At 30.4% G+C, this 17,931-nt stretch overlaps 1 protein-coding gene across 1 annotated transcript in view; it reads right to left on the reverse strand.

Moving 5' to 3' along the window:
- The window catches only part of LOC135193374 (nitric oxide synthase-like protein), a 131,489-nt gene extending 124,049 nt beyond the window's left edge, over positions 1–7,440 (reverse strand). Inside the window, exon 1 of the mRNA XM_064215501.1 lies at positions 7,257–7,440. The gene's annotated coding sequence lies outside the window, so the exon portion shown is untranslated. The remainder of the gene's footprint in view (positions 1–7,256) is intronic.
- Between the last annotated feature and the right edge of the window lie 10,491 nt (positions 7,441–17,931).

Here is a 17,931-nt window from a genome sequence, read left to right on the forward strand (position 1 = left end):
TTTTTATTTTACACAATATTGCGAACTAAATCTTAACTGTTTACCAATTTAAGCGTAAAATTTATTTATTTATTTTTATAATTTAATAATCGTAATTTATGATACACATCTAAATTACAAATACTCTATAAAACATGACAACGAGGAATGATGGTAAGAATGCCTGCTTTATTGTCCCGTTGAATCGTAATTTAATAATTTTCAAATTCAAATATTTGAAATTTAGTATCAAATTGCTTGCTTATTTAATTGTTAAATGGACAATTTTAAATAGGTTTAATGTTAGTCGAGTCGCAGTCGTTTAGTTAATTGATAAACAAGTATATAGTTAAAACAACGATTATATATATATATTAATTTATCGTAAGCTCATTTTTCATGACGTGCATGTGACAACATATAAATGAATTTATGGACTCTCCAGCAATACCTGAATACGTGTCTATGTACGTTGGCATTCCATGTGCTATAAACATCACTTAACTTGGAACACACAACAATTCATAACATTGTTTTGCAACACGTAATAGACGGTACCGTGTTCTGTTACTGTTGTCAGTTCAATACAGTTGGTAGTCCCTACTCAGACTCCGCAAAAATCAAATAAATATAAACTAAGCTATTATATACAAAACGAAATAATTAAAAAGTAATTTTCACATACAATTTAAATAACAAAATTAAATGTTTGTAAATAACAAATCTAAAAATTGTAAAAACAGTCGATATAATAGTTAAAACACGAACTAATCGGTTTAAGGATTATGATTACGAAGCGAGGAAACTTTGTTCAAGACAATTACTATAATTTTCTAAACATAACTTTTTAATTCCCAACTCATAATCATTAAAGTCATATCTACCTTTAATGTTAAAAATAACAAAAACGAAAACTTTATAATTTATTTCGAGTCAATGGATCGAAAGATTATTGATAATTATAAAATGTTATACAATGTTTATATTTGCGTTGCCCCGCGACTCCACTTACGACATTTTATATGTCTCCTTATCCAGTTCACAAAGCACCTACCAATGATAAAATCCATTACGATCGGATGAATAGCTTATTGGTGAGATAAATAACAGGCAAAATTATTGTCACATTTATTCATATTAGTTTATTTAAAGATTAAACGCATCAAAATAACGCCTTATGATAAAATATAACATGTGTTTCATAACACGCATTAGTAATTTTGTTTTAATCCAGAACCTTCTTCGTTTTTCAAACACTCACACACAAACAAACCCATATGCGTACATACATAAATACAAAAACTAAGACTAAAATAAAATTCTATGAATCTCAGACAGTTAGTCAACAAGCCTTCAAAAACCCTAAACTCACCTAATCGTACAGAAAAGAAGGAAAAATATCTTCTTTCAACATCGAGATTGTAAGAGTTTTCCTTTCATTGCCAATTTGTGGCCAAACATGGTAACGTTATTACGCTAGTAATTACACTGGCTCACTCCGTTTCGGAACCCAACAACAAACAGCAATTCAAAGTCGTATTTAGCGGTAGAGTAACTAGTAACTGAATACTACCAATGCGAGCTTTTAGACATTTAACTCTAGAAACAAGAGCGCCCTATATTTTTTTTAAGTAGTAACGAATTTTATTAACTGGAAAGTTCTAGTTGGATACAGTATAAATGGAAATTATAAAAAAACTCGATTGGGTTTTGTCAAAAGGTCTTATGTCAAACCCAAATAGCTAAGGACTATGTTTTAGAAATCGAAAATTTTTAATTTATTAATAAAGGTTTAAAATTATAATCAATTTACATTTAACGCATACAACAATCGGGAAAAAAGGACAGTATATTATAAGCTTGAAGAAAAATATATGTACAATAATTATGATAATACTAGAACTCTCATAATATAGACTCATGTACAGTCGTTGTTTGGATGGGGAGGCTAAAAGTAATAATATTTTTACACGTACAAATTAAGGATGTTACGATTTCTTTTTCGATTTGTGATCCACGAGTTAACGTCTAGTCTTTCTCATGGCTGAGTGCGAAAAAAATAATCTAAAAATGATGTTCTTTTATGAGCTTTATTCTTTTATTTACTTTATTCAAGTAGGTATAGTATTCGTACAGCATTTTCGAAGTGTCATGCATTTACTTTTACGACCGGCAAGCGTAACATTCGGAACACCGGCTCAGAATGTAGATTCTTCCGAGAAGAATCATCTAAAAAATCAGTAGTTACCCTCTTCCACCAATGTAAAGGTATACAGGTAAAAATATGAAGGTACGAATACACAAACAAGTATCGGTAGTATTTCTTATGATTGATCCCACTTAAATTAGAAAAATAACCACCAATTTATTTTGCCAAAATATTTTAATTTTTTTTATATAGGTTTTTTTTAAAATATTAATTGAATTAAGAAAAAAGAAAATCATTATATCATTACATTCCAGTGTGCAACCAGCCACGTCTATGTTATTGTTACAGACAGATTAACACAACTCGTCTTTAAATATAACTTATCAGTCTCAGATAATTAAAATAATATCATAAATTTAAATTAAAAGCTCAATGAAGTAGTCACGAGTTATAAAAAAAAATAGCCCGTTTGCCCGTCCACTCGACTGCGTTATCAGAAATAGGCTTTACAAATACTCTATGTAGAGATAAAATAATTCATTGGATGCGAATAAAAGTGTAGATTATCATTCTAAATATAATAATTCATAGGTTATTTTTTAAATATATAATAATTAACTCACATGTGTTTGTACGTAGCAAACGTTTGAGATAGTTTAAAATCTTTTTAAATTTAAAAAACCGATAAGACTGATTATAATAAACTATAAGATATATTTTAACTTTAAATATGGAACAATCCCATCTTTTATGATTAAGCGACTCACTGGAGGACGGTTTTAGTTATTGTTTTATTTTAAGGGCGCATATTCAATTACTCTTCTTAAAATATATATACGTATATTATAATGTAAAACCACAATTTTAGCCAACGCAAATTCAGAGCGGTCAGCTAGTGTATAATATATATGATTTGCGGTTACAGTTGTTTAATTATTCGTAATATTTGTTCTCGTATGATATTTATTTTTCGCAGCGAAAACGATATTTTCATTACAATACATAAATTTAATGAAAATATCATTACAACAAATCCTTGCTCTCATTAGAACAAATTATACAAGTAACTCTTTATTTAATTTTATATATAATATATTAACTTTAGCAAATGATAGATTTTAATATTAACGGTAACATTTTTATTAATTATACCAAAAACCCGGGCTAGCTGCACTGACTTTACATATACTCGTCTCGTCCGTCGGTGAAGGAAAATATCGTGAGGAAATTTGAAAGTGTTGGAGGAAATTCTGCCACTTAGAGCCCCACTATAATCTCCAAACTATGTTCAAAATGGAGAGTCAGTCTTTGTCTAGCAACGGGACCATTGCAGGCTATTGCTTTACTTTCTCGTAAAGCACTCACTTATATGATACATGCTCTAATAACCTAGTTATAAAACATAGTATTGAAGTCGATATTTATATTTACTTACACTTTCGTAATTATTTGGATCGAAAACTACACTTTGACCGTATGGTGAAATAATGTCCGAACCGTCATATATAGGCTTTAACATGTTTTAAATACGTATATATGTAGTTATATATAAAATAACTTGTTAGCTAAGATTGTAATACTTTTATTCTTTTATTTTAGGATATAGTTCGGCGTATCAGCAAATAGGCCACCTGATGGTAAGTAGATACCACAGCCCACAACCATTGGCATCGTTAAAATTTTTAACCATTCCCTACATCACCAATGGGCTACCAATCTTGGGAACTAAAATGTTATTTCCCTTGTGCCTATAGTTTAAATGGCTCACTCGCCTAAAATCAGAACACCACCATACTAAATATTATTGCTGGTGTAGAATATGTGATGAGTGGGTGGTACGTAATCAATCGGGCTAGCAGAAATCCCTAACACGAAGTATATTATGAAATATGCACAAATACACGGTACTAGTAAATTTAAAATTGTGGGATTGTAATCTGTTTCATTTTAGCTCAAACATAAAAGCTATAATTATGAGCTTAAGCTTTCGCAATTACACCAACATTTTTTTTTTTTGTGAATGTCGGGTTTTTCAGTTTGAATGACATGTATACTAAAAAAAAATTATACACAGACTGAATTATAAATGTTGCTCAGCGGGTGTTTAGTTAATCACTTATTTCTCCCTCTCAGACACCATTGATTTGACATTCGAAAGAAGAAGACAGATTATTTTATAACCTCAACCTATTTTATCTCCTAAAGAAATCTGCTATAGGTATAGACGTTAAACTAACTAATATTCTGATCAGTAGATTAAATACGTGAAACGGACAACTTTTACATGGACATGGAAAAATGTTTGAGAAAATAACAATATTTAATAACAATATAATAACAATATTTAATAGACTAAGCAATTTTTAAATCATGATGACAATAAAAAGCGAAGCGACGCGAAGAAAAAGACAAGAAAGACTCACTAGTTGCTCTTTTATAGATTTATTATCTTTGGTGGGCCTGCATGAATACATTCGCGGCCGCCGGCCAGTGAAATCGTAGGAGATATTTTATTTTATTTAGATAAATATAAATTTTCATATTTCTATATTGAAAAAGTAAAAATATCCATATCACATCTTTTTTTTATATTTTTATTTCAATAACATCTCGGCCGTCTTTAAAAGGAATTTATTCCTTTTCATATTATTATTGAATATTATTCATAGTTATATATTTCTTTTATTTATTTTATAAAAACAAACGAGCCATCTTCATTGGCAGCGTAAGAAGTATAAAATGATGATAATGATGATGAATCGACGTGTCCGTCAACGGCGAATTTGGCTTGTGTATTGCGAGCAAAGGTGGCTTGAAAAGCCACATTTGGTTTCAATCGTTCAGTTCCCGGGATGACAGAAAATTGGCCATTATTATTGTACATCCAGCTAAACGTGGGCTTGAGAGGGATCATTTTAAAATCGGCGTTTGTTATCGAGGTCATCTAAACGGTTTCGCTCGAAGATGGTAGAAGCCTCATCGAAGCCTCTTGGGAATCGATCAGCGAGCGATTCCCAAGAGTTCAAAGGGATATAACAGGCAGTCAGGTGTCGTTTTAAAACATAAGCATAAACTACACTTACTGCCATATCACTTATGCCTGTAATTACACTGACTGGCTGTAAATATCGATGTTCCGTTATACCTAGACGGACATTTCACTTTGAAAATATAAAGATAGATTACTATATATATAGATGCAAATACGATAGAGAACTCATACACCGCATTTTTATTTTCCAACGACTATTCCACATGACAATTAGTACAAGTGCGTGAAAGGAATTTGAACACTGTTTCAAAGGGACGTTTAAAAAATAAATTCGTGTTGTAACGAATACATTTTGTATGTCATTTAGATAGACGAACTGACAAATGGACCATCCGTAAGTGATAAGTGATCACTGCTACCCGTAGACATTAATACTTATAACAAATATTAACCATTTCTCACACCACCAATGTGCCACCAACACTGGCTTACTCATCCGTCAAATCGGAACACAACAATATGTATTAGTTTGCTGGTAAAATAGATGTATGAGGTAGTACCTACACAGAGTACCCTAAGTAAATTCGGTATACAAATAGAATTGCATTTGTTGTGTTTTTTTGTAATTGGTAGGCGGACGATTATAGACGCTATAAGAAATATTTATCATACGAGCAAAGATGTCATGTTCCTTGTGCCTACAGTTACACTGGCTCACTCACCCTACAAACCGGACGCAATCATACTAAATAGTGCTGTTCGGTGGTAGTTTATCTGATCGTACCTATCCAGACGGGCTAGCACAAAGACCGACCAGCAAGTAAGTGTTTTCATCACATATGAGAAATGTTTTATTCTATTTCAATTAGCTTCGTAGTAATTAGTTTTGTTATGAACGTCGAACGGTATCTCTCATACGTCCACATCAATTACTCTTATTTATAACTTATTACGAAAGCACATGATCTATAGAAAATATAACATTAGACGCAGCCACATATTGACAAAAACAAGTCGCACTACTTAAAAAAAAAGTGAAACAAAAGACGATTACTTACTTTTATTTTAATAAAGATCTTTAAATTTCGAATAATAATCAAAAGGTTTTAATATTATCGTAAAAGGAATTATTCTACCACACTATCTTTTTACTTTTAACGCCCTCAGAGACAATATTGATCGACTTCGATGCAGTTTTCTGTTACAACATTTTAAATAAATTTAATGAAAACTTAACCTGTGATTCATTTTGTTATTACTGGCCAATTACAATTTGCGAAGATTCGATATCAAATTAATTACGCAAACAAAAAAATATTAACATAATAGTTAATATTGATATAATTATTTTATATATCTATACTAATATTATAAATGCCAAAGTAAATACTAAACTCTACTTGTCTGTATATTGCTCTTTCACGACTTCTTTTTTTATATTTAAATTTTGTATGAAGCAAGCTTGCAAGGAAGAAATCTTTATGCCTAACACCTGACGACCATCCCCCCTAAAATATAATTGAAGCCGCGGTTGACAACTAGTTTCCTATATATAAAACAATTATTAACCTAATGTTTTAGAATAATAAATAAATACTTTTTATTTCCGAATTTCCTATAGAGCTTGATTTTTTTTTAAAATAAAGTTTGAAGCCGTATACGGGCGGTCCTAAAAATATTTTCCATTGCATAAAATAAAAACTGTCTATTTCGTTATAACGGATTTATATCTATATCCGAATACCCTCGAATTTATTTATTTTATTAACTATTGTGTCATTATTTTTATCTATACGTGACGCCACAAGGCTTAGTAATTTATATAAGTAATGTTACGGCTATTTTTAACATAGAAGCACTTTATAATTATATTTTGGAATAACTGCTTACGGTGTTTGCACGCCTGTTCAGCGTTACTTGGGTTAATGGAGCATAACATTTTATTATTAGACCTCAGCGTATAACTTTATAGTAATTCGATGTTTCTATGTATTATATTATAATGTATTATTATATTATACGTATTAAAAAGTCCTTTTTTTTCCTATTCTTAGTTAAAAAATATTTTTTCTAATTAAAAGTTTAAACCGAAGTTTTATATTTATTAATGTTTAAAATTAAATTATTCTGATTTACCTAGAGTCGAATTTCCACCTGACAAAAGTATAAAAAACTTCGTGAAACTTGTTTAAACTATTAAAGGATGAAAACTTAATGACAGTTCTTTTGATTATTAATGAGGTATATAGTTTCAAAGTTTTATTTTCACTACGACTACGCTATGCAGTGCATCGGATGCGTCCGCATGGTACCAAGGGTCCGCGGCGACTGCCTCAAGACTCTTCACCAGTTGTCGACGATGGCAAGCAATTCTTCAGCGTTTGTATTGCGCATGCGTCCACAAGTCCCGCCTACAAAAGTTTTACTCGAAACACGGGCGTGCTGTCGAGACAAACTTCTGTGGCAGTGGTACTTAAGCAGTTGAGCTGGTTTTTTTTTAATTACACATACAGTAGCTATGTATGTGTTAATAAGATTGGAAGTTGCACAAGACGTCTCGATATACATGTATTTGGTATACCATCATAACTGCAACAGACTATGCAACTTGTATAAGTAATATTCCTATCTTGCAACTAGCCGTGGATATATTTTTTAAGATTTACAACATCTTTTACTTTTTTTTTCAATGCCAAGAACAGACACTAATATGAGTTTACCATTCTCAAAAGACCCTGACCGATTTTTATTTCTCCGACTATGTGATTGAATCTACAACATGAAAACATAGGTTAAAAGCTCTTAAGTAAGGCAAGATTAAAATGTCATAAAATTCTATTAAATAAAATTATAAATAAGCGTAAAAATCAAAATCCGACTACATCCGTATCTAATCTGTCAATTTGAAACCCCAAACTAAGTTTTCAAGTCACACTTAAATATTTGGATTGTATCTTAACCTACAAAGTCAATATTGAAATAAAATGGCAAATGAAACTAAATAACCGCAAAGTTTTTATACGTTACGCGATTTACACGATTACACAACCGCACGGAAAAAATTGTAGCTTTGTATAACTCCGACCCCAGAACGCCTTTTAAAAGTCCAAAGTGGTTATTTCCATTAAAAAATACCAATTTATTATTATTTTTTTTAATATAAAGTATAAAATTGATGACATTTATTGATAGACAATACAAGTTAACATTACGAAAGTATGGAATTTGTATTCATTGAATATATATAATGATATATATTTAATTATACATATATAATCCACTATAAATATCAATAAAATAAAAAACCACGAAGTTTCTCATTGGTTCTTCTCGCTAGAATCTACATTATGAATTTCACTATAAATTAAATCCTAGAGAATGACAATTCAAAAGTTAGTTATAAAAATATTACTAAATTTCACTTAAAAACTATTGCATCGAATCATTGTTTTTACTTACAAACCGGAGATAGGACGAGATATATTCATAAATTATTACATCAACGTAGTTTATGATTAACTGTCGCCCCAGCGCTTTCCAATCGAGCAACGCCAAATTTACACTATATAGATAACTTTGTTAAGCATGTTTAAAAAATTAGAAAAAAAAAATACAATTTAATTTATTAATATTTTATTTTCTATATATCAATTCGATCCGTCACATTAAACCTTTTCAAAATTAATAATATATATTTAATTATATACGTTTTCAATTTAAATTTACCATGTACACCTTGCTGTTTGATTAGTACTTTTAGTATACATTACAAGATATTAGTTCAAACGCTCAAGAAAGTGCGTGAGATTGTACTAACGATCTATAGTACTTCTTTGAAACAACAACGATTATATTTTAGTATTTATTATCATATAATTACTTAATAATCATATAATATCATTATCATTAACAATTTACATCGTTGACTAGTTCTTGCCTGTTTTTAAGCCTTATTTTTTATCGTTTTAACTAACGCGACAGCATACCTACTAGTTAAATCACTTTTATTTATTTAATTTATGCTCATTTTATAATATTGACACTCTTAATACGATAATCCGGTACACGTAATAACAAAATCGATGCTCACCACAGACCACTATCGTTACAAGTCATAAAGTAATATGCGACATAGACTAAATTAGTTATAGTATTTAAATTATAAGCGCGACAAAATAGCTTCCCATAGTAAGTTGGGCTTTCTCTATTTTTAGGCTACCACTTACTTTTAATCACTTACCATCGATCACCACCGCCCATAGACATTGGTGTTCAACACTAACCTTGAGAACTATGTCCCTCGTGCATGGCGTTATGCTGGTTCATACACCCTACAAACCCCAACATTGCTGCTGCTGCCTTTAGCATAGACACGCTGTTAGAAACATTAAACAATCCTTACATCGCCAATACGTCACCTAGCTACTCTTTCTTTTACCCGTTCTTTTAGAACACCACTGCACTGGTTGTAGGTCAGAGTAACATTTACTAACATATAACATCTAGACAAACTAAGCGTAAGACAGACGTCCCATATCTTTAAACAAGTTGCAAACAAAAACAGTCGACAGTGAGATAAAGCGGCTACAGTTCGAGTTGAGAGATTATTTTTTGGGTCCAATAGGTACGTGTTACGTGAGGTTTTTACTTAGAAGAGGGTGCTCTGGGACCTAATCCGAAATGAGGCCACTTTATAGCTGTCACCATAAAAAAAACAATGACAGGTTATGTAGAGGACAAAACGCGGTTAAACCACTTGATAAATCAGCAACGTTGCGAAAAAGGGTTTTATTTCATTTCTTTTTTATCTGTGACACTTTGTGTCATCTGTGACAGCTGTTGACATAACAGAGTTGAGATGGTTATTCTACTCTTAACGGTTTATGATAACCAAAAAATGTATCACATTTGTCCAACTTTATACGACTAATGATTTATTTTAACAATACATAATATTTTGTGTATTTTCATAAATCAAAATAAATCTCATGATAATAACTGATACTTTTGGATATGTACAAAGATAATTTATACACCTATTTAAACAAAAAAATAAGCATTTTTATTTATTGCAATTTTATCATTTATTTATAATTAATCTCATGGTATACGAAATAAAAATATGTAAGTATCGAAAAAGTTACTTAGACTCTCCAAAGTTTTATTAACGGATACGAATGTTACATCACTTCACTCCAAACAGCCGAAGGGAAGTAAATACAGAATAACAGCCGTCGACAGTTGTAAACCATCCCAATATAAAGGCTACTGAACAACACGCTAAACTGAAAATATATACAATTTTATCCCTCGTGTAGGGATACCATATTTATTGGCGTGATACGGACGTGTCCTCTAATTTTTATATTTTTATTGGTCCAAAGCCGAATATTTTTTTATAATTCGCAAAATCGATTTATATTGCTTTTTTATACTAATAGAATTCTGAAAGTAGTACATTACAAATAAATTTAAAATGAAGTTGAGTTTTAATCAGCAAATAACATAATTTGCTGTGAAATTTAGACGGCCAGACTATAGTTTATAGTGACTTTTCCTACTGAAATGTAAAGTGACTGGTAGAAAAAATATGAGTAAGTTAAAAACAATAAATTAAAAAATGTAAATAAATAACAATAATATTACATATCTTTAGAAAATTTGACTATCAACTATTACTAACATTACTAATTAGTGTCTAAATTATATTAGACGTTTAGGACAATTCTCATAAAAAAAATTAAATTCAAAATTATGAATAACTCTTGATCAATTAACTCTTTCTAGATTTGATTTAAAACAAAGACACTCTAGTTATAAATTACTCTAACAAAAGTTATTTCGATCAACACAAATTACGAATATCTACGACGCCAATTTGTAAAGTAAATGCACAAATTATTTTGTTTCGAATAATTTACATAACTACCCAGCATCTGTGTGACTGAATTATTAAAAAAAAAATACGACTAATAGTCTTGATATAATTATTAACTTAAAGTTTGCTGTGTATTCAATTTGAATTATTATTTTAAGGAAAATATAATAATACTAGCGTTTATATTGTATCTAATTTACATTTATATAGTTGCCGCCAATCTCTTAAATATTATTATGAAATATAAGGCATACTCATAATTATAAAGTACCTAGGATAAATAACCTTTAAAACTGCAAACAATTTTTAACTATATCTTAAATGTTAAATGCGAGGAGAACAGAAATCACCAAATTCCACGAAAAATACTCAAAAGGCTCATATATGAACATATTTATACACATATAATGTATAATTATTATAACGGCGAATCTGTTCGAGTAGATAACACAAAATCGATAATTTTGATATTTCTTATGGAGATTATATTATTATGTAGTTTTTAGCTTCTTAGAATATAAAACATTTTTAGGAATAGCTAAGAAAGGTATGTTTTTATTTAGTGCAGATCTTGTAAATTTAATTTTACACGTTTAATAGATACATATTCTAAGATAAAAAGCAACTATTGAGGCTAATTTGATTATATTTAGGTAGGTATTCATTTATTACTAAATATATACATATTTGTTGAGTTACGTAAGAATGCGAGATGTTACAAACGGACTTAAGTATGTAGGTACACAATTCCTAAAAGCATTAAAATATTGGTCACACCATTCAAAATAACATTAAAACGCTTGTACGCTAAAATACGCTCGAAACAGATATAAAGGCTTTATAATGAGTCTGTACATTTTACGGCAGTGCATCTCGTTCCGAGATTAGGATATTATGGGTAATTATTTTAATGAAATTTTTAAACCTTCATTTTTAGAACCATTACGGGCGTATATTGTAGAGATGTATTCACTCACAAAGGCGCGCCCCTCCACGGTAAATTGTCGACGTTTATTACTACTGTGTGACGCTCATGCGTAGATATATCTTAGTGTGCGTGAGACGGTTACCATAAGAGAAAAGACAGCAAAAAAATTGATCATAAGATTACCTTCGTTAGAGGTGTAGTTGTGGTGGAAGAGCGTGCCTTTGAAAGTGAATAGACAGTTAATATATATTTGAAATAAGTCTATCTTTCTATTACACTCATCTAGTGGACGCTTTAAGCCCACCGGATACAACTTATCTACGAAACATGTTTCTTACTAATATATTTATTACAATATATTATTTAAATATTAACAAAATACTGACAAAAACTGTATAATTTAATTACCTTTTATTAAAAATAAAACATTTCAAAATAGAATAAAATACATAAAACAAAACGGATGTTAAAATAATATCGGTCATTTTTCGAAATCACAATTTTATTTATTGAAAATGTTCAACAGGTCGAGCGACTGGAAATCCATCGCAATAATACGGCCTTGATCTTTTAAAGCCCCCAAATGTACTCTGAAGCTACCTCAGCTGTAAATACAATCCACCGTTTAAAAATAAGACATAAAATCGAGCAAACTATTATAAGACTTAAAGACTCGTACACGATGTACTATATTCGCTTGTATAAGTTTTCTTATTGTTGTTCATTCGCATAAACTTTAACGTGCGCGTGAAATAACATTGTATTATGTCTGGTATAAAAGCATAGATAAAATTAAATACGATCCGGATATTTTGTTTTGTCAACGTTTGACCGCTATGTATTTTCCGGAATGTTAATTTCCTCAGCCGTTTAAGGGTTTTTGTCAACTAACCGGTAGAAATTATATTGTTTTGCTGGGGTTAAAAAATTTACAGCTTTCTTGATTGCTTGTACTTGTTATACGCGTTTAATTATATCGATACATTTCTGTGTACATTGTCCACGAGGATTCGAATGTAATTCGTTATAAAATCCCCTGGATTAACACATATTTTCAGCGATGAAATATTAATCATGAATATTCGACAGCCTTAACAAAAAATATTATGTAATTTTGAATTTAGTGTTATAGACAGTAAAATGTAATAAATTATAGATTCAGTGAGGCTTTGTGCCAGCATGGCTGGGTAACTACCACCATATCATATTATAGTCTATTGCCGAATAGCAATACTTGGTTTTGTCGTATTTCACTTTAAAAGGTGAGACAGCCAGTATACCTACAGGCACAAGGGACATAACATGTTAGTTGCCAAGGTTGGGCGCGCATTGGTGATGTGAGGGAATGATTAATATTTCTTAAAGAACTAATAAAACCTATGGTGGCCAACTTACCATCGGATGGTCTATTTGCCATTCCACTTACCTAAATGACAGGCATGACAAAAAATACTAAAAATATATATGCATAAAATTAAAGAAAATCACTTGTATTTAGTTTACATGGAACATTTTTACGCTGTAACTTAACTTTTTTATTCATTAACGAATTAAATTGATATTCAATTATCTGTGGACTAAAAATGAAGTTCATAGGTACAACTGTGATTTAAGACCACTCACTTTTCGTGTGTTTAAATTATGTTTATGATTTATTTCGTGATCGACGATGAAGAAAAACATCAAATAACTCATGCTAGAAATAATTTTGTCACGTGTAGGGTTACCAGGCGTCCAGATAAACCCGGGCTTTTTAGGGGCGTCCGGGCAAATTAAATTCTGTTCGGCCTCATTGGCGTTTGTTTGCCTTTTTACGTTTGACCAGACACTACAACAAGTAACGCGTGCTAGAATTTAATTTAAATAATTTAATATCATACGACACTATATACATTATTATTTATTAAAGTTTTTACATTTTGAAGGAAAATGGATTTTAAATTCTCTGATGTTTTTAAACTAAAGCTATGTCTATGTAATTTTAGATAAAAAGGTCACGACATTAATAAAAAAAAATCCTTCCTAATTAAGAATGTCCGACTCTTTTACCCAAATTTCCAATTAACATTTTTGGTCATTATTATGTCAATTATTTCGTTGTAAGATCTGACAACCCTAACCACGTGTGTATCCAAAAACTCTCACCAGATCAGCGTGGTGGAATAAGCCCCAGACCTTTCTCATAACAGAAAAGGAAGTCGGGATATTGCTTAAATTAATTTACTTTTAATTGTAAGTTTAATAGCTTTTTGATGTTTAATATAAACGATCGATGTTGTTGTTGTCAAAAATAAGCAATATTATCAATAAACGATTCGAATTTAATATTTCTGTGAAATCCAAGACAAGAGATTATTGCTTTAAAATTAATTTTTGGTATTAAAATATTAATATTCGAACTTTATAATCTTCAAAATGATTTATATCAAGTGTCTTACGCAAGGAGATATCGTTTAAATTACATCAAAAGCAGTTCAGATTGAATTGTTTAATTAATAAGCATGACTTTAATTAAAATGTAACAACCATATCAATGTCTTATACACAAGTATTATTGCTCGGAGCCTCTGCATGACTCGAGTATGTAGCACATCTACAATTTTCTGTTTTTAGTCAATATTTTTACTATATACATATTTGAAAACAAATAAAAGGACAACGCTTATATTAAATATATTTTTTATGATGTTTTAATTGTATGTATGTATTTGTTGTTATAGCAAACTTCAACTATCTAACTATCACGGTTCATAAGATACAGCCTGGTGAAAGACGAACAGACAGCCTTAGATAGTCTTAGTAATAGGGTCACGTTTGGGTACTGAACCCTAAAAAAACATTTTTCACTTAATCAATTGAGTGATTGTATTAATGATAATCATAAATTCTAAACATTCGTTAGATGGTAAAAACGTTTGCAAAACTAAGTTCACGAGTCATTTATATACAGGGTTATTGGTAATTCGACGTATTCCCGTTAGGAGGTGATAGGGGTGACTATTTGCGATAATTTTAACCCCATCTGCATAATGCAAAAGTGAACCATTTTTGAGTTATCGCGTTTTTTAGATTTTTTCTAAATAAGTCAAAAATGCAACTTCAAAAATTTATTAAAAAAAAAGTATCATTTAAAATATTTTTTTTTCTTCTGATTTATAAAAAGCATTAAACACTGGATATTTTTCAATATTTAAACAATAATTATCGGTCCAAATTAAAAAATGCGAGATAGAAAACGATATTATTTCAATTTATTTTTTCCCTCAAATATGCCTGAAAAACAAAAAAAATCATTATGAAACTTGAAATTTAAAATAATATCCAATGTAAAAAAACTCACTTATTTTGTATTATGCATATGGGGGGTAAAATTATCGCAAATAATCACCCCTCTCACCTCCTAACGGGAATACGTCGAATTACCAATAACTCTGTATAATCAATCTCATAAATTATGATTTATAATTTTTAGAACCGATTTGAATGAAAAAAATAATAATAATATACGTGTTGGAAAATAGTGGTAAAAATCCTTCTTAAAACTTATTTATATACGAACTAAAATGTTAACTTTATACTTGTAGCTACAGAATTTATAGAACTTGTAAGACGCGATCGTCGACCTGGGAATTATCCGTTTCCTCCACTGCAAGATACTTAATAAATATATATTGTGTATATTAAGGTTTCTTTAAAATGTATTATTTAACTGTAAAATATCGTATTTTTTTAAGTAACATAAAATTTTCGTGCTAAACTTAAGTATTTTCTTTGATATGGAGTCCATGTGTTTGCAGTGCGCTGCACTCTACGCTTTGAGGAAACAACAATGTGGTTAGTTCGACCAGAAGCATTCCATTTACGAGTACGATCTCTTAAGTGGCGTACGAGATCTACAAATCTTGTTGTGTTTGGATGTTACATTTTGGTTTAAATATATAATGTAATGTGTGATGTTTTTTCGTAAATCAAAACTATCACCGATATCAAAACTCTTCATGAATGGCAACTAAACTTACAAAAGATATATTAAATAAAATTATTTAAGAAGTTAATCTGTATTTTAGTCTTTAGTAATTAATCAAAAAGATTGACTGCCTAGGGGTTAGCTTATGAGCCTGCAAGTAATAATTGCTTGTAAAAACATTCTTGAATAAAGTATATTTATATGTTGACCTCGTGATCCTGTGATCAATGATACAACCAGAAGTTTGAAAACCTGTGCTTCGGAAAGTATATAAAGCCGCCAAAAGGACCTGCTTCTGAACTCACTTCAGTCGTATCAGATAGCCACCCCATCGGATTATGACAGTGCACCTGGCGCTCAAACTCGAGCACTAGGATATCTATTATTCAGTAACAATAATTAATATTCCTCGATGAGAACAGCTGCAATTGCCGAAATTGACAAGGGGAACGTCATCTATCAAAACCAAGACTTAGAACATCCTGTATTGTATTATAATCAAATTGTAGACTTAACTGAATCTGTGTCAATTAATAATAAATTTAAAACATTATTTTGTTTTGTAGCTCCATGTAATTGGTGAAAGCGCAACGTGTTGATGGATTTGCTTGTTTTGCGACGATCAAGCGATGACCGGCGGAAACACGTCGATAAATCCTTCATAAGCCAACCTGCTACATTGTACGCAGATGTATGCATTTAGCTTAACTCAGATCCTTACAAATTGCAATAACTGCAGAAGATACGCTTGAAAATGTAATTGCAATATTTAAAAACATAAAAATTTCGTTCAAATATAACAGAAATACTTGTTCGTTTTAGATACTGTTAAAACGAGTCTTAGCTGTTAGTGGAGTGTGAGTGTTTGGGAAGACGACGAGAGTTGAATCAAGGATATCCACATTATGTATATTTAGAACCACTTTATTCGAATGTGAGAAATGTTGATAGTATCAATATACGTTTTGCTCGTTAATATTTTATTTTATTATAATCCTATTTACATAATATCTTTATAACTATTATTGCACAATTTATGGCGTGATTTTATACATATGTGGGCGGGAAACAAAAATAACACTATCTTTAATTACAACCTAAACAAGGTACTCTGTTGTAGCTATGGGATATTATTCCTGAATATGGAAGCCCTCTACTTTAAAATGCAGTTTGATGAAATTATTAGTAATCGCATTGAATGCTGTAATGTTTAGATAATACATTTATATAGTTCCTCACATTTTATTTCCCTGTGGAAAACTTCTTTGATATTACTCCAACAAAAAAAAGGCTATTATTTTTGTACAGGAGTAGGTAATATACTCCTTTTTTTAAAGGATATGAATTAAAAATAAAAAAAGATGTGCCAACTTATAAATGTCGTACCTCTGGCCTTAAGACTCCTGTTATTCTTAAGATAGGATTTGGATCTTATTTTACTAAGCTACTCCAACACGGAATACAAATGTGACAGATCTGATAAAGTTTTCTGCGAAGCAAGAAATGCATTATAAATAAAAATTAAGTTCATAAAAATAAGAGTACTTGAACCTTAAGTTCATAAAAAAAAGGTTGTTTAAACCCGCTGGCTTTGATTTAGATTTTCGCATTTCAATTTTATGGTAAGTATACTAATGACTATAGCAGCTATGAATGGTCTCTTGGAGTATATCTGAACTCAATGCCCTCGCAACACATATTGAAACATTGCAATAATAAAGCGGCCTATTTGTTTTACAAATGGCGTACATTTGGGAAATGGTTTGCTATACATGCAAAAATACGAGCGTCAAAACGATACGATTGCAATATTCTACATCACTTACTTAAAACGAAGCTAAATATTCCTAGGAGATCTCAGTGAATTCTTACCAATAAAACCTTTTAATGAATTACATTTTATTTTAATTTATTAAATTCCTCATTTTTATGTATATGTGATAACCTTGAATACAAGATAAAGGACTAACTTTATTTAACACTTGAATCGTAAAATTCATTTTCTAGCTGTTTCGTGTATAAATAATATGGTTTTATT

This window comes from Vanessa tameamea, chromosome 8, assembly GCF_037043105.1.
Source record: "Vanessa tameamea isolate UH-Manoa-2023 chromosome 8, ilVanTame1 primary haplotype, whole genome shotgun sequence".
In the NCBI taxonomy this organism is placed as follows: Eukaryota; Metazoa; Arthropoda; class Insecta; order Lepidoptera; family Nymphalidae; genus Vanessa; species Vanessa tameamea.